The 22,500-nt window shown below is 46.5% G+C and overlaps 1 long non-coding RNA gene across 1 annotated transcript; it reads right to left on the minus strand.

The window, feature by feature from the left end:
* Positions 1 to 45: 45 nt before the first annotated feature.
* On the minus strand, positions 46 to 19,034 carry LOC127003655 (uncharacterized). The gene is made up of 5 exons (XR_007757185.1): positions 18,653 to 19,034; positions 12,462 to 12,642; positions 5,729 to 6,713; positions 4,308 to 4,444; positions 46 to 360 (listed from the first exon to the last, which is right to left on the minus strand). It is a non-coding gene; the product is annotated as an uncharacterized LOC127003655 (long non-coding RNA).
* Positions 19,035 to 22,500: the final 3,466 nt, after the last annotated feature.

Below are 22,500 nucleotides of genomic sequence, written 5' to 3' on the forward strand. Positions count from 1 at the left end.
AGGGAAGGAAGGAAAGGAAAGGAAAGGAAAGGAAGGGAAGGAAGGAAGGGAAAGGAAAGGAAGGAAGGGAGGGAAGGGAAAGGAAGGAAGGGAAGGGAAGGAAGGAAGGAAGGGAAAGGAAAGGAAAGGAAGGGAAAGGAAGGGAAGGGAAGGGAGAGGTCCATGGTCGCCTTGCCCCCTCGCTGAAGGTAAAGGAAACTTGAAGCAGAAAGAAAGGAAGGTTGCTTGGACTTGGGACTTCCTTCAGCTATTTCTTGGACTATAATGGACTGTAGGGGCTGACTCTGGGGTCTTCTGAGATGGTCTTCTGAGATGGTCTTCCTTCCTTCCTTTGGTTCTTCCTTTCGCCGTTTTCTGGAGCTGTGGACAAACAGACTCATTAGCATCCTGTTGTTGTTATTATTATTCTTTCTTGTTCTCTTTCCTTCCTTCCTGTTTCTTCCTTTATCAGCTTTCCTCCCTTCCTTCCTTCCTTCCTGTACTTCATTTTCTCTTCTCTCTACCTTCCTTTGCCTTCCCTTCCTTTTCTTTCCTTTCCTTTCCTTTCCCTTCCCTTCCTTCCTTCCTTCCTTCCTTCCCTTCCCTTCCCTTCCCTTCTGTCATGCTTTCATCATACAGGGAGTGGCCTGTGGAAAAATACCGCAGGAGTCCCCGCCATTTTGATTGAGAGAGCGGGAAGCGTCACAGATCGGGCGGGAGCAGCGAGCTTTTCAAATCATATTACTGCCAACGCTGAGCTGTGTGGGATGCATTTTTTTTTTTTTTACAACAAAGGAGGCAGCTCAAGGGCACAAAAAAAAACCAATAATAAAAAAACCCCCGCTAATCGCTGCTCCCATAAAAGAATCAGAAGAGGTGGCCAAAAGCAAGGTCAGATTCGGGAGGAGAGGTGTCCTGATACCCTCCTCTTGAAAGAGTTCAAGTCGTAGGCAGGAGGAAATACAGATGAAGGAAGATTGTTCCAGAGTTTACCAGCGTGAGGGATGAAAGAGTGAAGATGCTGGTTAACTCTTGCATATGGGGTTTGGACAGTATAGGGATGAGCATGAGTAGAAAGTCGTGTGCAGCGGGGCCGCAGGAGGGGGGGAGGCATGCAGTTAGCATGTTCAGAAGAGCAGTCAGCGTGGAAATATCGATAGAAGATAGAAAGAGAGGCAACATTGCGGCGGAATTTGAGAGGTAGAAGACTATCAGTAGGAGGAGGAGAGCTGATGAGACGAAGAGCCTTAGCCTCCACTCATAGTTGGGCGTTATCGCGATACTTTATCGCTGATAACAAGATCGGGTTATCGGCCATCCGCTACTTATTTAAATATATATCGGTATCTTCGTTACTTTTGTAACCAAACTAGCATTAATTGCTACTTTTTTCCACCTCTTAGACAAAACAAAACAAAAAAAAAAAACCACTTGTCTCCTCCCTACTGCGCATGTGTGGCCCGGGCGCCCGGTGTTGTATGAAAAAACTTTGGGGTATGAAATATCTTCGATGAAGAGATTTCATATTTAGATCATCAACATTAAAACACTAGGTCATTTTTTTTATGTTACTCAAAAATCAATATATCAAAGAGAAAAATCATTTAACTTTGCCCCCTTAATGATTATTCACTGCCTCAAATTTGATATTCCATATTCATTTGTGAGCATGCCATGGTATTGAAGGCACCCGGTGTTGTGTTATTTGGTGTCCCATCGTCAACAGCTGGCGCTTTTGTTTACAAACACTGGTCTCTCATGAACTGCGCATGTTCAGACCAGTAAGCGTAGCCCTGTACAGTCTCACAAAGCTTTTTAACACATTAAGAGTTGCTGGAAAGCTGAATCAGACAAACAGTACCACCATCCTCGCTGTTTCTAGAACGACACTCTGTACATATAAATACAACTCGTACAGTGTCGTTCTAGAAACAGCGAGGATGGTGGTAGTGGTATTGTATGTCTGATTCAGCCTTCCACGGTCCACCAACTCTTAATTACGGTTAAAAAGCTTTGTGAGACTGAACAGGTCTACGTTTGCTGGTCTGAGCATGTGAAGTTCACGAGAGACCAGTGTGTCAATAAAAGCGCCAGTTTTGACGGATGGAAAGCCAAATAACACAACACCGGTTCAGTGCGTTTCTAGTACTACTGTCCATATGTACGTGTCAACGTGTGGTTTTCTGGTTTTGTAGGTTTTCAAAAATACAGATAATGAAAATTTGAATTCATCAATGTTTTTCTATTTGAAATATCAATATAGTATCGTTTTCGCCTATCGGACTTATCGCTAGCTAGTATCGGAATTGTGGATTTATATCGGGTATCGGTTATCGGTTATCGCCTTTATTTGTGTCTCCAGTTAATGAATATCGGTTATCACCGATAAGGTTTTCCATTATCAGTTATCGGTTATTGGGAATAATGTTTTCTGTTATCGTGCCCAGCTATGCCTCCACTCTGTCCAGAAGAGCTGTGTGGGTGGAGCCCCCCACATGTGAGATGCATACTCCCCTATGACCCACTATGAACAATTGCATGTGTTAAGTTATTAATAAATAACAATCCATAGCCGTTAGGGCGTTTTAGTGTAAGTGTTGCACAGAAAACGAGATGCTGTATGGCGAGAGCTGGCATCTTGACGGCGCGCGGAGCATTGTGGGCCGCAGCCGCACCCAGCCATCTTCCTCCGAGACTCCACCGCGAGCTGACGTCCCTCACCCCCTCCCACACCACGTTCTCCATCGTGGGGTTTTCCTGCCTTCTAGTATCCACAATTCCAGAGTGATTGTATACTCAGGTCAAGGGAAGCCCGTGGGAGGAAGGAGGGCACGGCGCGTTGCAGTGAGGAATGAGAAGAGGACAGAAGGACTCCAGGCCGAACGGACCACGAGGCAAATCAGGGTGTGGCTTCCCTCTTCTCCCCCTACAGCTAAGTAACCATTTGCTAGGATGTGTTAACGTAGATAGCTAGGTTGCTGTGTGCTTGGTTTAATTAATTATTCTTAATTTCCAGCGAGTTTCTTTGTTGTTTTCAATAAACTTAAGAGCACGTTTATCTGGCTTTTGCTTACCCTATGAGAGATGTGATTGGTCAGATAATTAAATAATAAGGACTAGAGAGGCTGTGAGTCTGATAACTCAATTTTCAGTTATTTTATTGTATATTTTTTTATTGCTGAGAATTTACGGGATTTTTGGAAGTCCAGACCTTTCAAGAACCCCACACCTTCCTTCTTTTCCCTTTCCTTTCCCTTCCCTTCCCCTCCCTTCCTATTCTTTCTCCACCCCCGACAGTCTGCCCCGAGATGCCTCGTCCGTTCCAAGCCCCCCCGGCAGGATGGATCTTTCACCGTAAAATTCAGACTACCGTTTCCGAGCATCCTATTTCATCCTTAACACATTTCCTAACTGTTTTAGGCTGTGGATCATTGCCTCAGTGCACAGGAGAGTAACACACACACACACACACACACACACACACACACACACACACACACATGGATTGGAGTAAAACAGGAAATTCTACGAGAAGAAATGTATTTACAAGTGGCGAATCTTTAAAATTTGGCACCTGGGGCAGCACAGTGATCAGTGGCCGTTGGTCCTCAGTAAAAGTAGCTATCAAATGTCAGGCCGTGGAACACCAGCGACCTCAAAGGTGTGTACTTTATAGGAACAGCGCAGCTAAAATCACACTTTGACTCAACTGGAGAAATTTTTATCTTATTTTATATTTCTTACAATTCAAAATTCCGGTATCCAATTTTGGCGCCCCCAAAACAGCGCGCCCAGGGAGGCTTTGGCTCCCCCAGTACTTGGCCGCTGTTATTTACACGTCTCTTCCATCACGTTGTTGGAAACCCAATTAATCAATTTACTGTTTGTACAGCTTCTTAACACACACACACACACACACACACACACACTCATACAGATGGGGACACACACACACACACACACAGCTTCAGAAAATGCAAGTAAACACACAGTCAGAATGAAATAAGCACACACACACACACACACACACACACATGCACACACACTCATACAGATGGGCACACACACAGCTTCAGAAAATGCAAATAAACACACACACAGTCAGATTGAAATACACACACACACACACACACACACACACACACACACACACACACACACACACACACACACACACAGCTTCAGAAAATGCAAATAAACACACACACAGTCAGATTGAAATACACACACACACACACACACACACACACACACATGATATCCTTCTCTTTGATCTTCCTGTGTTGGCCTCCCCTAAGCTGTCCTTCCCTTCACTCTCTCTCCCTCACCTTCCACCCTGAACCAACCCTTGTCTAGGAGTGGCCCATCATCTGTAGAGTCTTGGCCACCTTGCCCTTGGCCATGGTCGGCAGCAGCAGCATCCTGGTGGTCAGCTCACGGCCACACCCCTTGCCCACCACCTGACCTATGGAAAAAAGAATGGAGGTGATTTCTAGCTGTCTCAGAGGTTGTAGAAAGGGGTAGACATGTCAAAAGGGAGAGACCAAGGGCCGGACAAAATACAAGATAAACAAAAATGAAAAATAAATGCCCACATGACCGTGCCCCACCCATGATACACTGAAAGAGAACATGTCAGGCTGTCACAGAGGTTGCAGAAAGGGGTACATGCCCAAAGGGAGAGATCACGGGCCGGACAAAATACAAAACAAATACCACAGCTAAATAAATGGCCAGGTAGGGGCAGGGCCTAAGTTTAATACCTGTGGACACTACGCTGGATATATTCTTCAATGTTTTAATATCAAGATCGCACAAAAAATAAATAAATAAATTAATTAATAAATAAATAAATAAATAAAAATAAGAGATTAAGCTGAAAAAGTTTAACTACAGTCCTTTCCACGAGAGCTGGCGGAGATTTTCCTTCAGGGGTGGACTCACGGGCTTGCTTGAGTGATGGTGTCTGCGCCACTCCTTGGCTGTTGTTTACTAGAGCTGAGCTGCGGCGATTTCGTTATCTCTCGCTCTCTGCTACCTCTTAAAAGCAACACTATTGGTATATGAATGTAGTTATTCTTATAATTGCTCTTCCTTATGGCTATTTATCACCACAAGACAATATAAACATATTTCAGGAATAATGACAGGAGGATGAAAGAAATGAGAAGGTTCTTGCCTCAGGCCAATGTTTCTGTTAGGGCTCCGTAGCATCACTACTACTAAGCCAGGCCTAAAAATATACTACCAAGAAATCTTACAGTGAGAGTTAATTAGACTGCAGCCCAGCACTTTGTAGTAGTAAAGAGTAGTAAAAAAAGTCTGGCCTCAACAGTCGCTTCAGTGGCTGGACATTGTCCGTTTACGTGCAGTTCTAACTTAGTTTTGTTATGAATGTCGTTTCAGATTTATTTCTAATAGTTCAAAAGGCACATACTTACCAATAAAAATATTATTGCATTAGTTTTTATCGGTGCAATTTGATACCTAACAACTCAAAAAGGGTTTTGGTAGGAATGCAAAGTCAATTTTATGCGCACCAGAACAAGTTAATAATTGGCCAGTGAGCGCACAGTGCCATGCAACGATGCCAAGCCCACCAGTCCACCCCTCAAGGTCATTCATCCCATAACTTTTATTTATTTATTTTATTTTTTTATTTAAACAGGGCTTACAGAAGATTGTGCTAAAGTTGAAGGTTTTAAGCTTCATCTATCTATAGCTACATACAAGACACACATTGAATTACTGCCTAGAAGTCCTAATCCAGCTGTTCACCTCCCGCTTGAAGACTTGAAGTGACGCGCGATGGTGGAGGTCGGTGTGGCGAACAAGCTGGTTCCACAGGCGGCTGTAGCGGGGCAGGACTTCTCTGTGTGACGCAAATACCAAGAGCACCTTCACTGTGTGGTGGGAGTGTCAAGGCCCGGCAAGTGTCCCCACAAATATTATCAGTGAAATTATCATTTTTCTTTATAAAACGTGCAATATCTCAAGCAGTGCACATGATGATTTATGTGTCATAATGGCAAAGAGTAATACAATGACACAGGCGTGGCAGGACAACTCTGCCGCCTCTGTGTCTCGGAGAATAGACAACTTTTACAAACACTCAAAGTCTAAAGACACACGCGGCATTTTATGTGCGGTTCTTGAAAGGTCTGGACTTCCGAAAATCCCATAAATTCTCAGCGATAAAAAAATATAAATAAGTATCTGAAAATTGAGTTCTCAGACTCACAACCCCTTCGTCTTTATTACTTATGACCAGTCACACACCCATGGGACAGACACAGGCCAGACGAACCTGCTCTTAAGTTTATTTAATGCAACAAAGAAACTTGCTGGAAATTAAGGAATAATGAATTAATTCCAGGCACACAGCAACCTAGCTAACTATCTTAAAACATCCTATGCAAAATATGTACTTAGCTGGAGATGGACGAAGCAGAAGCCACCTCTGATCTACCTCGTGGTCCGTCCAGCACTGGAGTCCTTCTGTCCTCTACACACAAAGGGTAAAAAAGTGCTTGTCTTGCCACCTTGATGTCAATGAGGAGTCCCTCGACGGGCGGAATGGCTGGTGGATGAGGAGGTGGAACTGGAGCTCCTGCGTCTGCTGCAGTTCAGTGTTGAGGATGACCTCCATGGCCTTGTTGTTGTCACCGCGCATGTTGTGGATGAAGTCGCTGATGGGCACCTAGAAATCCTTGATCTTGCACGCCAGGCACCCACTATAGGGGGAAGGAGAGTATTCTGAAGCCAGTGTTGTCAAACGTATTGGCACCTCATGATGACTGAAAAGCCTCTCCTAGCCCTGCTGGGATTTTCATGGCCTGTTTTGTGTTCCTAGTCATAGCTTTACACAATTCTGCACCACGGATGGAAAAATCATAACCCATGCAAATCTGGTTGATCCTCTCAGCTGTCTTAGTAAATAGCCTCTCGTAGAAGTTGCTGGGATTTTCTTGGCCTGTTTTGTGTTCCTGGTCATAGCTTTACACAATTCTGCACCATGGATGGATAAATCACCACCCATGAACACAAGGTTGATCTTCTCAGCTGTCTTAGCAAATAGCTTCTCGTGGAAGTTGCTGGGATTTCCATGGCCTGTTTTGTGTTCATAGCTTTACAGTATTCTGCCCCACGGATGGATAAGTCACCACCCATGAACACAAGGTTGATCTTCTCAGCTGTCTTAGTAAATAGCCTCTCGTGGAAGTTGCTGGGATTTCCATGGCCTGTTTTGTGTTCATAGCTTTACAGTATTCTGCACCACGGATGGAAAAACCACCACCCATGAACACAAGGTTGATCTTCTCAGCGGCCTCGTGAATAGTCGTAGTGGGAGCCCGACATGTTTGAGAATACGAATCTTGTTATCTTTTATCACAGCAATGGAAACAGCTGTCTTGGTACTCCCCTCCTAAAAGAGTTCAAGTCAAAGGCAAGTGAAAATACAGACATAGAAAGAAAGAATGAAGATGCTGGTTAACACTTGCATAAGGGATTTGGATAGCATAGGGTTGAGCTAGAGATGAAAGTCATGTGTAATGGAGCCATGGGAGGCGTGGAGGCACACACCAAATTCAAACCCGGAAAGCTTGTGGCATCATGGGTCAGGGAACAGACAAAGACATAAGACATTAGAGGGATGATTACGGCTCAGAAATATCCTGACACTCCCTTCTTGAAAGAGTCCTCAAGATGTAGTAAGGGGGAGGCTGTGCTGGAATATACCAGGGAAGAGAATGAGTGAGTGAATGAAGATGCTGGTGAACTCTTGCATTAGGAAGATGTAGGAAGGAGGAAACAGTAATAGGAAGGCTGTGCTGGAATATGCCAGGGAAGAGAATGAGTGAGTGAATGAAGATGCTGGTGAACTCTTGCATTAGTAAGTTGTACATCAGCCAGAAAGTCTTATGCTCTGGGGACACAGGATGGGAGCAGCACCAGGGAAGTAGCAAGGAAAGACAACAGAGAAGTGTGAAGATTTCTTTCTGGTGGGTTGTTGGTTGTCCGTAGCCTGGTGTCACACCGGGCCTTTTTCTTCCCACCGCGTTGGCGCCAGCTTGGGCAACCGCCAACTCCAACTTTTCCTGGTGTGCGTCACACATGGCCAAGGTCGGCTGCCCGTATCCACATCCACAACGTAAACAAAGCACTTGCCCTGTATTAACATGGCGTCGTCTGCTAAAGTAAGGGCTTGTGCTGCCATTACCCAAGTTGTGGACTTGTTGCTGCAGGGAAATGGAAGGGATAAGCTGTTGTGGGTGTGGCAGGTCTGTGGCTCCTCCGGGACAGCTCTCATTGTCAGCACTGAGCGGCCAACATACCCAGGGCTGGATCTAGGGCAGGGGCCAGGGCATCGCGCCAACTCCCTTACAACAATGTAAGCACTTTTCTGTTTAATTCAAGGCTACCACTGCCACCCCTTCGTGTCATATCAATATAATGCCTGACTGAAGTCACGTAAAACATCTAAATTCATAAATTAAATTAAATTAATTAAAAGTCGGTTTACTTCCAGGCTTGGAAGCACACTAGGGAGTGTACAGAGGGCCACAACACAACACAACAGGCAGCCTGTGCAGGCAGCACAAAACCACTGCGAGGGCAAGTGAACGCCGAGCCTATCCGCCAGTGCCTGCGAGTCAGCCCAGCACCACTGGCACCAAGCGCTGCGTGGATGTCACAATGTTTCTTCGTGGACGCAGGCGGCCTAGTCCAGGTGACGACGAGATGATTGCTTCGGTGCGTGACGGAAACCACCTGGGAGTGCTTCAGCAAGTACGACTCTTTTCTGGCGGCACATATACAGCCAGCCAGGGTAATGTACACTACCTCAGCATGTAACAAACTGATCAATGTGTTGGGTGAAAATGTTGTGCCTGCCACAGCAGCAGCAGGAGTTAAAAATGCCAAATATTGCTCCATATCTGTGGCTTCCCCTCCAGACGTGTCTCACATGGACCAGCAACGCCTAACCATTCGGTACATGTTGCCAGAGGTAGAGCGTTTTTTGAAGTTTGTCCCCTTACTGAATCATACTGGAAAGGAAATTGCAAAAGTAGTGGTGATTTTTTTTTGCATAAACCCAATATTCCCATCTGTGAGTGTCGCAGCACGATAACGCGAGCAACATATCTGCAAAATACAATGGCACCCACATAAAACGTCATTGTGAGTTTGCAGAGTTTGTTCCTTGCCTGGCTCATTCACTGAAGCTTGTTACGGTGTGCTGCTGAATGTTGCAGTGACTATGTTTGGTGCTACGATTCAACGTCTGTATGTTTGTCTGGTCAAGTCAACACATTGTTGGCGCAAACATGGAGATGCGCTGCAAGGCTTACCAGTTATCAAGTGCTTGCCAGACACACGATGGTCGGCCCGAGCAGATGTTGTAGAAGCCATAGCCACGAGCATAACATAGTGCTACTAGAAAATCTAGCAATGGACGAACATCTAAATGCAGATTTTTTTTTTTTCTTTTTTAGGAGCAGCGAGTAGCGGGCTTTTTTTTTATTATTGTTTTCTTTTTTTGTGTGTGCCCTTGAGCTGCCTCCTTTGTAAAAAAAAAAAAAAAAAAAAATAGGCTAGGTGTGAGGCCTCTGGTCTTTTGAAGGAAATTCAGAAACATGAGACAGTAATTCTCTTAGTAACATGGCAGAACATCCTTAACAATGCAACAAGTCAGTGTTTGCAGAAGCCAGGCCTTGACTTGAACACAGCAGTAAATCTACTCAAATCACTGACTGAGTGTGTTCAAGATCAACTGGACCGGGTCAATGACTATGAACAGATTGCTGTACAAAAATGTGGCCATAATGAACACAAAGACGATCAGGGGCGTGTGTGAGGGCAGAAGCGACATCACGAAGCAGCAGATAGCGCAGAGTCACAAAGCTGTCACCCAGGGAAGTATTCAGGACCACACCACACACACCCGTCACTGATCACCAGCTAATACTGTCACTCGGAGATCTCTTAAAATCCTATGAAGCACTCCAGCAGCGGTTCGCATTCCTGTCTAAAGGCAGACACACACTATACGATGCGGCCTGTCCGGCGGCCGAAAGTGGGCAGAGCCTCGTTGGCCAGATGAAGCATACACACTATGAGGCGGCCTCACGGAATACCAGGCGGCGGCCGTCACTCTGAGCCCCACCGCCGCAGTGACAACAACAACACAGTTTATGTTTTATGTCCACAAACATGGATGGCCCTTGTACAGATCAATAAAACTGATCCAAAAGTCTTTATTTATCCAGACGTCAGACATCGTGGAGCGTAAATAATGTCTACACCACGGCTGTCAGCGTCGCTCCGAGATAATTCCCGCCTCAAGGCCGCCGCAAGGTGACACACACTGTGAGGCCGTGGGCCGCGTCGGACGGAATTTCAAACATAAACAGAAGGCCATCGGGCCGCTTCGTGAGGCTGCGCCGCACAAATTACACCCGTACACACCGCCTTAAGGCCTCTAGCCACGCCCACTTTCCGGCCGCTGGACAGGCCGCATCACATAGTGTGTGTCCGCCTTGACATCATGACAATGCAGGCAGACAAGCTCAGGGACTCTGCAGGTCAGGAGTTGTCCAAACGACCTGCTGGAGCCTTGTCTGGCTTCAGAAATTGTGCATTTCCAGGCACTCCTCAAGACGGCTCTAGAAGAAGGAAGCCACGAAAAGTTGACTCAAGTCACAACCACACAACTGTGACGTGATTGCAGCGTCCGCCAACGTGGAGACGAGCAGCTCTACGTATCTATTTGTCAGTGTTCATGACGAACTGAACTGGAGAAAGATTGTTTTCAGAGCTAAAAAGAATGAAGAACACTGCGCAGCACCATGGGACAAAGTCGTCTGGCTTCTCTGCCCCTTGTGAGTGCTGAGCACAAACTGCTCATGTCGAGTGTTTGTATTCATGAAGTGATCGAGGACTTGGCAAGAATCAAGGCCAGGAGGAAGCTTCTGAAAGTGTTAAGTTGCAGTCAATTCAAGTTGGGTTAGTTTATAATTCACTCAAAGTTGTGAACATAAATCATAACAATTAGTTTTTTGTTTATATTCTCAGTGGCAGTCTTTCACATTGTGACGTAGTACTTTGGGTGAATAACTTCTCTTTAATAAAGGACTGTATTATTACATGCATTATAAAACTTGCTTTTCTCATTTTCCTACGTTACATCTAATGGTGAGTTTGTATAAACATGATTATTAGCATATGTTAAATTTACTAAGAGCTAGTGCATGGGGTGTGAGCCTGACAGGGCCTTTCAGGGCCCGGGGCCCCGCGACATGGAAATCCGGCCCGGAACATATCCATCTAGACTCCAACCACATAAGCATGTGGATTAAGTAACAACACACACACACACACACACACACACACACACACACACACACACACACACACACTCACACAGAACTCGGAGAACATGTCACCGGACAAACACATCAACAGGATAACGGGACAAACTATGAGTTTGCTGAAGAACATAAGGACGGCATTTGTGTATTTGGACGAGGAGATGATGAAGAAAATAATAGTTACAATGATAAGGCCAAGGTTGGAGTATGCAGCAGTGGTCTGGTCTCCTCACGAAAAGAAGAACATAAGAAAGCTGGAAAGAGTACAGAGAATGGCAACTAAGATGGTACCGGAACTTAGGGATCAGACTTACGAGGGGAGACTCAATAGCATGGGGCTCACAACCCTGGAGAGAAGAAGAGAAAGAGGAGACCTGATAGCGGCGTACAGGGTAGTGAGCGAGGTGGAGAATCTGGACAGAGAGGACCTGTGTGTGTGGAGCGAGAGAGAATCGAGAGGACATGGAACGAAGTTGAGGGCAACCACGTGTAGGCGAGATGTGAAAAAGTTTAACTTCCCAAACAGAAGCATTGAGCTGTGGAATGGACTGGAGGAGGAGATGGTGTGTGCGAGAAACATTCGTGATTTTAACCCGGTAGCAGCGACGGGCCAAATTTGTGGCTTTACCGTGTAGCAGCGACGGGCCAAATTTGTGGCTTTACCGTGTAGCAGCGACGGGCCAAATTTGTGGCTTTACCGTGTAGCAGTGACGGGCCAAATTTGTGGCTTTACCGTGTAGCAGCGACGGGCCAAATTTGTGGCTTTACCGTGTAGCAGCGACGGGCCAAATTTGTGCCATGATATAACCCCCCAAAATAGATGATACATAAACCGATCACAAATGCTTTGATATATATTATGAAATGGTTTGTGTGAGGGTGATTTTTTCTCATTTTTCTCGCTTGGAGGGACCATTAAGAAACATGACCCCCGCTGCTACCAGGTTAAGGAAAAATGGGATAAGAGAGGATATGGAGACGGGACAGTGCCAGCATAGCTCTCTTCCCATATGTCACAACTAGGTAAATACACACACACACACACACACACACACACACACACACACACACACACATGTACGCACACACACGCAGGCACACACCACACACCATTGCCCATCCGGTACATGTCCACCAAGTCGGCAATGTCCCTCTTCATCTCCTCGGCCTGGTGCTTATTCTCCTGGGCCGCCTCGTCCAGGCACTGCAGCGGCACCCCTCGGCACTCCAGCCTCTCCCTGCTTTCTCCGGTCATCAGCTGGTACTTCTTCCCCTGTTCCTCCGGGAGTGCCTGTGGGAGGGGGGGTAAAGAGGGTACATTCATCACCCCGCACAGGTCATAACTATTTGCATCGGGTAAGAGGAGATATGAGGAAGCTGGAACAGGTACAGAGAAGGGCAACAAAACTAGTTCCCGAGGTGGCAGGGTGTCCTTACGAGGAACGGTTAACCCAGCTGGCCTCACCACTCTTGAAGACCGAAGGATTAGAGGTGATATGATTGAGACCTACAAGACCTTGACCCCTTCACTACGGCCGGGCCAAAACAGCGCCCCGCACCGTAGCCGAGATAGCCGTGCGCGCCAAATTTCAAATGTCGCTATTGGATACAACAAGCTTTCAGCCATAAACTCAACACAATCATCATGTATTATATATGAAAACAAGCAGAATTAAATGGTGCACATAAAGAAACTCACTACGGCCGGGCCAAAACAGCGCCCTGCGCTATATCCAGGATCACCGCGCGCCAAATCTCAAATGTTGCTATTGAATATAACAAGTTTTCAGCCATAAACTCAACACAATCATCATGTATTATATATGAAAACATGCAGAATTAAATGGTGCACATAAAGAAACTCACTACGGCCGGGCCAAAACAGCGCGCAGTATCCAGGATCACCGTGCACGCCAAATCTCAAATGTTCCTATTGAATATAACAAGTTTTCAGCCATAAACTCAACATAATCATCATGTATTATATATGAAAACATGCAGAATTAAATGGTGCACATAAAGAAACATAAATTAATCGATAATTTTGAGATCTAAGCATCAATACTATAGAGATAAAATAACTTGTATATTGGTTAAAGTGAGCCAGGACGCAGCATGCAAGTCATCGAATATGGTACAGGGCACGCAAGGACGCAGTATACTCGTGTTGAAGGGGTTAAAGGGTACTGACAAAGTAGATGGCAATGAGTTTCCTAAAGCTGGCTCCCCAAGGCCAACACCCAGAAACCAGAGGTCAAACCACAGGACACACAAGAGGTACAAATTCTTCAGCTCCAGGATTATTAACAAGTGGAACAGCCTCACTGAACATGTATATAATCACCAGCACTAGTGTGAATATGTTTAACCCAGTAGCAGCGACGGGCCAAATTTGTGGCTTTACCGTGTAGCAGCGACGGGCCAAATTTGTGGCTTTACCGTGTAGCAGCGACGGGCCAAATTTGTGGCTTTACCGTGTAGCAGCGACGGGCCAAATTTGTGGCTTTACCGTGTAGCAGCGACGGGCCAAATTTGTGCCATGATATAAACCCCCAAAATAGATGATACATAATCTGATCACAAATGCTTTGATATGTATTATAAAATGGTTTGTGTGAGGGGTGATTTTTTTCTCATTTTTCTCGCTTAGAGGGACCATTAAGAAACATGATCCCCGCTGCTACCACCACGACCAGGTTAATTGTCAATGGCACATGGGCCCCCCAAGGTACATGGGCCCCTGGACTTAACCCATGCCAATGTGTATTATTTGAATATTTTGATATTTTAGCTTATATGGGCCCGGGCCCCTCCAGCCACTAGATGGCATGGCCCCCTTCAGCACCCAAGTCCGACTTCACTAGGTAAGCACAAATTCACTGACAGCTGGCATCCTAACTACATACTCCCAAGAGAGAGAGAGAGAGAGAGAGAGAGAGATTTACATAGAAAATCAGACCACACAGACCCCATGGTCCAGACTAGGTGGCCTGTCCTTAATCCTAAGTGATTCTACAGGTAAAGATTCGTTTTAGTACCAGTATCTCGTTATCTACTTAATGAAACATCATATATCTTTTCTACAAACCTTCAACAGTCATGGAAATGCTTTGAAAATCCAATTCAAGGGCTTTTTTTTTACTCTTGAAAATATGGGATAATGTTTACGAAAGCCTCCTCTGGCGGCGGCCGCGACGACGCTGCAGCCGTAAAATGGCTCGCAGAGGGTTTAGGGTCGGGGAGCATATTTAAACGGAAGCAGGACGTTTTGCCGGTGTGTCAGTTCGCCGATACCGGTGAACCGTCTTATTTCATTCACTGGCGAAACGTCCAGCAGGACGATTCGTTGGTGTGTCAGTTCGCCGATACCGTTTAGAAACTAATTTTTATACCAGTATAATGATTTTATTTTTCGTGCATTGTTACCCAGTAAGGGGAAGAGGGTAGGGAAGGCAGGGTCAAAATCTAAATATAGATCAAGGTATCCTAAAAAGAAAACGTGGACCGGAGGGGTGACTATGGAAGACTTGCCATACCCGCACATTCGCGCGCATACACAAACTCTCTCTCTGTCTCTTACACACAGTTATGGGATCTTGTCAACGTCATTAGTGAAAGTGGCCTACAGTGCTGTACTTTCTGCCCCTGGTCAGATCTGCATCCATACACCGAACAATAAGCCACCGGAGCGCGAAGTGACTCGACTTCCTCGCTCTTAACGCTGGGAAAGTCACGGTCGGACTGACCTGGCTTCTGCCTTCTGACCCCAGCCGCTGGGTAACAAAATAAGTCATGCACAAGGCGGGCTACTTTTCACTCGGAAGCAGACTAACCCTGTCCTGTGTCTCTTTTAACACTGCTTCGTTCCTCCTCCCCCACGCTCACAGACGTCACTAACAAGCTTTCTCACCACCATTATCATTTCCATCTATTTTATATCCTTACGCACGAATAATTCCTGGGTGTTGGAAAAAACTTATTTTTACTGATCTACGAATATTTTAACTTCTGGCCAGTACAGTAGGAATAGTGATACTTAACTCCAACCAAAAAAATGGTGGTAACAACATCAACTTATATGAACTAGTTTCCATGCAGTGTTGGTTAGTTTAAGAGGAGAAACTTCAACGATATCAAAGAAAAACTGTCAGGGAGTATCAATCACAAATCTTGAACATCTGGGATGATTACGCTGAAAGGAAGATTATCCCTTGCACCGTGCTAAAACTAATTCCAAAACTTCATGGACCCTCCTCGGAAATACTGCCCAGCCCTAAGAATCAAGCTACGGGTGACCAGGAGTAATTCTTTTTAACTCGATTTTGAAGATAACAATAATTATAAATCCTATTTTAAATTACATCTTAATGCATTTTAATATCATCTTTTTTCATTTGCATGTGTGTACCTTTCTGCTATAGATATATATTTTTATGTTATTTTCCCATGTTTTGTTTTCCTTAACTCAAATATTTCACATTTTACCCAATAACAAAGTGCCAAGAATCGCCTCCCCAATGTTCAGAGCCTGCTGTAGGAATGGCCCATAATCTTTGACCTTCCCTCTCCCTTTGCTGTCCTCCCTTCCTTCCTTTCCTCCCCAGTCAAAATACATCTTCCTTCCTTCCCTCCCTCTCCCTTCGCTGTCCTCCCTTCCTATCTTTCCTCCCCAGTCAAAATACATCTTCCTTCCCTCCCTCTCCCTTTGCTGTCCTCCCTTCCTTCCTTTCCTCCCCAGTCAAAATACGTCTTCCTTCCCTCCCTCTCCCTTCGCTGTCCTCCCTTCCTTCCTTTCCTTCCCAGTCAAAATACATCTTCCTTCCTTCCCTCCCTCTCCCTTCGCTGTCCTCCCTTCCTTCCTTTCCTCCTCAGCCAAAATACGTCTTCCTTCCCTCCCTCTCCCTTCGCTGTCCTCCCTTCCTTCCTTTCCTCCCCAGCCAAAATACATCTTCCTTCCCTCCCTCTCCCTTTGCTGTCCTCCCTTCCTTCCTTTCCTCCCCAGTCAAAATATGTCTTCCTTCCCTCCCTCTCCCTTTGCTGTCCTCCCTTCCTTCCTTTCCTCCCCAGTCAAAATACGTCTTCCTTCCCTCCCTCTCCCTTTGCTGTCCTCCCTTCCTTCCTTTCCTCCCCAGACAAAACACGCCTTCCTTCCTCCCTCTCCCTTTGCTGTCCTCCCTTCCTTCCTTTCCTCCCCAGTCAAAATACTTCCTTCCCTCCCTCTCCTTTGCTGTCCTCCTTCCTTCCTTTCCTCCCCAGCCAAAATACTTCTTCCTTCCCTCCCTCTCCCTTTGCTGTCCTCCCTTCCTTCCTTTCCTCCCCAGTCAAAATACGTCTTCCTTCCCTCCCTTTCCTTCGCTGTCCTCCCTTCCTTCCTTTCCTCCCCAGTCAAAATACGTCTTCCTTCCCTCCCTCTCCCTTTACTGTCCTCCCTTCCTTCCTTTCTTCCCCAGTCCAAAAACATCTTCCTTCCATCCCTCCCTCTCCCTTTGCTGTCCTCCTTCCTTCCTTTCCTCCCCAGTCAAAATCGTCTTCCTTCCCTCCCTCTCCTTTGCTGTCCTCCTTCCTTCCTTTCCTCCCCAGTCAAAATCGTCTTCCTTCCTCCCTCTCCCTTTGCTGTCCTCCCTTCCTTCCTTTCCTCCCCAGTCAAAATACGTCTTCCTTCCCTCCCTCTCCCTTCGCTGTCCTCCCTTCCTTCCTTTCCTCCCCAGCCAAAATACATCTTCCTTCTCTCCCTCTCCCTTCGCTGTCCTCCCTTCCTTCCTTTCCTCCCCAGTCAAAATACATCTTCCTTCCCTCCCTCTCCCTTCGCTGTCCTCCCTTCCTTCCTTTCCTCCCCAGTCAAAATACATCTTCCCTCCCTTCCTCTCCCTTCCTTCCTTTCCTCCCCAGTCAAAATACGTCTTCCTTCCCTCCCTCTCCCTTTGCTGTCCTCCCTTCCTTCCTTTCCTCCCCAGTCAAAATACATCTTCCTTCCCTCCCTCTCCCTTCCTTCCTTTCCTCCCCAGTCAAAATACATCTTCCTTCCCTCCCTCTCCCTTTGCTGTCCTGAGTGTCCTCCCTTCCTTCCTTTCCTCCCCAGTCAAAATACATCTTCCTTCCCTCCCTCCCTTCGCTGTCCTCCTTCCTTCCTTTCCTCCCCAGTCAAAATACATCTTCCTTCTCTCCCTCTCCCTTCGCTGTCCTCCCTTCCTATCTTTCCTCCCCAGTCAAAATACGTCTTCCTTCCCTCCCTCTCCCTTCGCTGTCCTCCCTTCCTATCTTTCCTCCCCAGTCAAAATACATCTTCCTTCCCTCCCTCTCCCTTCGCTGTCCTCCCTTCCTATCTTTCCTCCCCAGTCAAAATACATCTTCCTTCCCTCCCTCTCCCTTCGCTGTCCTCCCTTCCTTCCTTTCCTCCCCAGCCAAAATACATCTTCCTTCTCTCCCTCTCCCTTCGCTGTCCTCCCTTCCTTCCTTTCCTCCCCAGTCAAAATACATCTTCCTTCTCTCCCTCTCCCTTCGCTGTCCTCCCTTCCTATCTTTCCTCCCCAGTCAAAATACATCTTCCTTCCCGCCCTCGCCCTTCGCTGTCCTTTCCTCCCCAGTCAAAATACATCTTCCTTCCCTCCCTCTCCCTTTGCTGTCCTCCCTTCCTTCCTTTCCTCCCCAGTCAAAATACATCTTCCTTCCCTCCCTCTCCCTTTGCTGTCCTCCCTTCCTTCCTTTCCTCCCCAGTCAAAATACATCTTCCTTCCCTCCCTCTCCCTTCGCTGTCCTGAGTGTCCTCCCTTCCTTCCTTTCCTCCCCAGTCAAAATACGTCTTCCTTCCCTCCCTCTCCCTTCGCTGTCCTCCTTCCTTCCTTTCCTCCCCAGTCAAAATACATCTTCCTTCCCTCCCTCTCCCTTTGCTGTCCTCCCTTCCTTCCTTTCCTCCCCAGTCAAAATACGTCTTCCTTCCCTCCCTCTCCCTTCGCTGTCCTCCCTTCCTTCCTTTCCTCCCCAGTCAAAATACATCTTCCTTCCCTCCCTCTCCCTTTGCTGTCCTCTCTTCCTTCCTTTCCTCCCCAGTCAAAATACATCTTCCTTCCCTCCCTCCCTTCGCTGTCCTCCCTTCCTTCCTTTCCTCCCCAGTCAAAATACGTCTTCCTTCCCTCCCTCTCCCTTCCTTCCTTTCCTCCCCAGTCAAAATACATCTTCCTTCCCTCCCTCTCCCTTCCTCCCTCGAAGAAATTCCTCCCCATCTCTCTCCCTCCTCCACCATGGCGCTTGTTTTCCCCCTATTTTCTCCTCTCCCACAGCCTCCACATGCTTCCTGCACTCACCACAGACGGCGCTGAGTGGCTTCTCCAACACGGCACTCGTCTCGCTCATCTTGGCGGCGTAAAACACGGGTAAAAAGGGAGAAATATGGACTCTGCGGCGGGGGTTGTTTGGGTCCCCGCCTCTTGGTCTCCGCCTGGGTCTTGGGGCTCGGTACTCCTAGGCCTTATAATTATCCTCATTTATCCTTATTTATAGGCCTCAGGAACGTTTTGGTATAAGGACAGCTGGTGGAGGCGTCTATGGTCTCTCCTTCTCCATCAGATGGCAGTGGCAATATGGAACAGGATGGAGACCGAGGGCTGGGAACACCTCCCTTGCTGTGCTTTCCTTCCTGCCATTGTATCTTTTTAGCTTCATGGTGCTGCCCACACATGTATTAATAGTTGTATAATGTCCTGCCTGGGGTTGGGATGGCATGTTCCTCCCTTCTCCCTTATTGATGGATTGATTGATAGTTTATTGTTGCAGGTAAACAACAAGGGAGAAGGGAGGAACATGGCATCCCAACCCCAGGCAGGACAGAGTGTGATTATACAATACAACTATTAATGCATGTGTAGGCAGCACCATCTCTATCTCTGTATTCATTCTCATCTAGTGCTTGGGCAATGTTCTCCGTCCCCACATTTTATTGTCTTACTGTCCAGGGGGAGGTACTGCCCCCTCCCTTGTTGTGCTTTCCTTCCTGCCATTGTATCTTTTTAGTTTCATGGTGCTGCCTACACGTGTATTAATAGTTGTATAATCACACTCTGTCCTGCCTGGGGGTTGGGATGGCATGTTCCTCCCTTCTCCCTTGTTGTTTACCTGCAACAATAAACTATCAATCAATCAATCAACAAGGGAGAAGGGAGGAACATGCCATCCCAACCCCAGGCGGGACATTATACAACTATTAATACATGTGTAGGTAGCACCATGAAGCTAAAAAGATACAATGGTAGGAAGGAAAGCACAGCAAGGGAGGGGGCGGTACCTCCCCCTGGACAATAAGACAATAAAATGTGGGGACGGAGAACATTGCCCAAGCACTAGATGGGAATGAATACAGAGATAGAGTAAATACTAGTCCTTAAAGTATTGTTGTTTACCTGCAACAATAAACTATCAATCAATCAGTTTCAAGTCCTCCACCAAGAAGCCCCGGGCAGGAACCACGCCCTGGAGGCAAACCCGGATCCTGCCCATAGATATAGATAGGGCTTACCGCATACCCCACCTCTCCCATGCTAATATGACCTCTCCTCCATCAGATGGCAGTGGCAATATGGAACAGGATGGAGACCGAGGGCTGGGAACAGTTTCAAGTCCTCCGCCGAGAATTAAGCCCCGGGCAGGAACCACGCCCTGGAGGCAAACCCGGATCCTGCCCTTAGATATAGATAGGACTTACCGCATACCCCCCTCTCCCATGCTAATTCTGAAAACCCGCGCTCAAGTACTCAATACTCCATACGACCGCGCGCCCTTAATTGTGACAGTACCTAATATTTCCATCATACTCCTTTCTCAGTGTTCTCCTTTGTGAAATTACTTCTAGCATCACTCCCCTACATGTCCCATATAACCCCTCTTATGTCACTGTATCCTATGACACGATATATTCTGATGAGTTTAGTTTTTAATCACTGTATTTATTCATTTTATGTAAATATCTGTAAATGTCTGCAATCTAAGTATCCATGTACTATGTATTATGTATTATGTAATCGTATCCTATCACACGATATTCTGTTTAGTTTAGTTCAAACCACATATGTATGTATTCCTTGTATGTTAAGAACTGTACTTGTCGGGAATCTAATTATATATATGCCGCCCAAGCACACATATTTGACAAGGCTTTCGTGGGAGTTTTGGGCATTGCCAGAGGTAGTTTAATGACCCTGGTGGTAGCCTAGCCCTTCCTATGTACCATGAACCTAAAGAAACACTCCTGGGAACCCGACTGACCCCCTCTTTGACCTTTAGAAATAGCTGATATGAGAAGCGAAAGTGTCTTATATAATACCAGCCTATAAGTATCCTTGTACAGCCATACGTAAGGCTGTTAAGCCGTTGAACTCGTCTATAACCAAGTAGTATGCCAGTTGTTCCCTAATCTCCAATACTTTCAAAACTATAAACCAAAAAATAGCATTGCAGATTCCACTCGGCTGCCTTCTACCTCCTCGATCCCTTACCTCTGTTTTTTTCCCTCGCTTTTCCTCTTTTGTATATACATGGATGGGTATGGATTTCTATTTTGTATTTATCTCTGTATGTACAACCCCCCCCCCCCTCTTTGTAACTTCCCCCAAACTGTTCTAATAAATATCTGAATCTGAATATCTGCCTGAGAAAATGGCGTTAATATAGGAACATGTCGGAGCTCACCTGCAGGACCTCTGATGGCTGGCGGGGAGAAGAATGGCCGATGGTTTCTGCTCGCCTGTATGCTGTTTCCAGGATGTTTCTCGGGTGTTTCCCGGTGTTTTATTGGTGTTTTTTGGTGTTTTTTTTATCCCTGGTGTTGTTTTTTGTCTTATTACTGTGATTTGTGGCCAGTGGTTATTCCTCAGATGGTGTTTCCCGGACGTTTCTTGGGTGTTTCTCGGGTGTTTCTCGGTGTTTTATTGGTGTTTTTTGGTGTTTTTTCTATCCCTGGTGTTGTTTGACGTCTTATTACTGTATTTTGTGGCCAGTGGTTCTTTCTCGGCTGTATGGTGTTTCCCGGATGTTTCTCGATGTTTTATTGGTATTTTATTGGTGTTTTTTATGTTTTTTTCTATCCCTGGTGTTGGATTATGTCTTATTACTGTGATTTGTGTCCGGTGGTTATTCCTCAGCTGTATGGTGTTTCCCGGATGTTTCTTGGGTGTTTATTGGTGTTTTTGGGTATTTTTAACGTGATATGGGGTCTCTCTCTCTCTCTCTCTCTCTCTCTCTCTCTCTCTCTCTCTCTCTCTCTCTCTCTCTCTCTCTATCTCTATCTATCTCTCTCAGACTATACGCGAGAGAGAGAGAGAGAGAGAGAGAGAGAGAGAGAGAGAGAGAGAGAGAGAGAGAGAGAGAGAGAACCTCCCATCCAGCTCAATGAGAAAGCAGACTGCCTTGCTCGACGTGCCCTTCAGGATGACACAGTGGACCCTGGCACTGCCTATGCGCTTATTAGCTATGTTAAGAATAAACTTATAGGCATTATTACCCAACTCAGACACTGCTGTGACACTGGCATGTTAGTGTCTCCCAGCGCTGTGTTCACCCCTGTGGGCGACACAGTGCCCTGTGGTACCCTTAGGCCAGGCTACTACTGGGAGGTTAGTAACTCCCCTGTGTCTGCTGTGTGCCAGGCCACACACTGCATCACCATGTCATGGATCATGCCCTCTCATTGCTAAGTTTAACCTGCTTTGACCTGCCCCAGACAATTTGTTGGCTCCTGAACCATGATGTCCTCCCTGCCATCCCCAAAGAACACCCTCAGTTTGTGGCAGTGATGCAGTGTGTGGCACCCTGCCGTGCTGTACAAGGCTGTGACCTCTGCAGTATTCTACTTTAAGGACTAGTGTTTACTCTATCTCTGTATTAATTCCCGTCTAGTGCTTGGGCAATGTTCTCCGCCCCCACATTTTCTTTTCTTATTGTCCAGGGGGAGGCACGTACCCTCTCCATTCCTTCCTGCCATTGTATCTTTGTTGTTTCCTGGTGCTGCTACACGCGTGCTGGTAGCTGTGTAATGTCCTGCCTGGGGCTGGGACGGCACGTTCCTCGATCCCTTGTTGTTTACCTGCAACAATAAACTAGCAAGCAAGCAACCAGAAAGGAAAATTCTCTCTCTCTCTCTCTCTCTCTCTCTCTCTCTCTC

This window comes from Eriocheir sinensis, chromosome 26 (genome assembly GCF_024679095.1).
Source record: "Eriocheir sinensis breed Jianghai 21 chromosome 26, ASM2467909v1, whole genome shotgun sequence".
Taxonomy (NCBI): Eukaryota; Metazoa; Arthropoda; class Malacostraca; order Decapoda; family Varunidae; genus Eriocheir; species Eriocheir sinensis.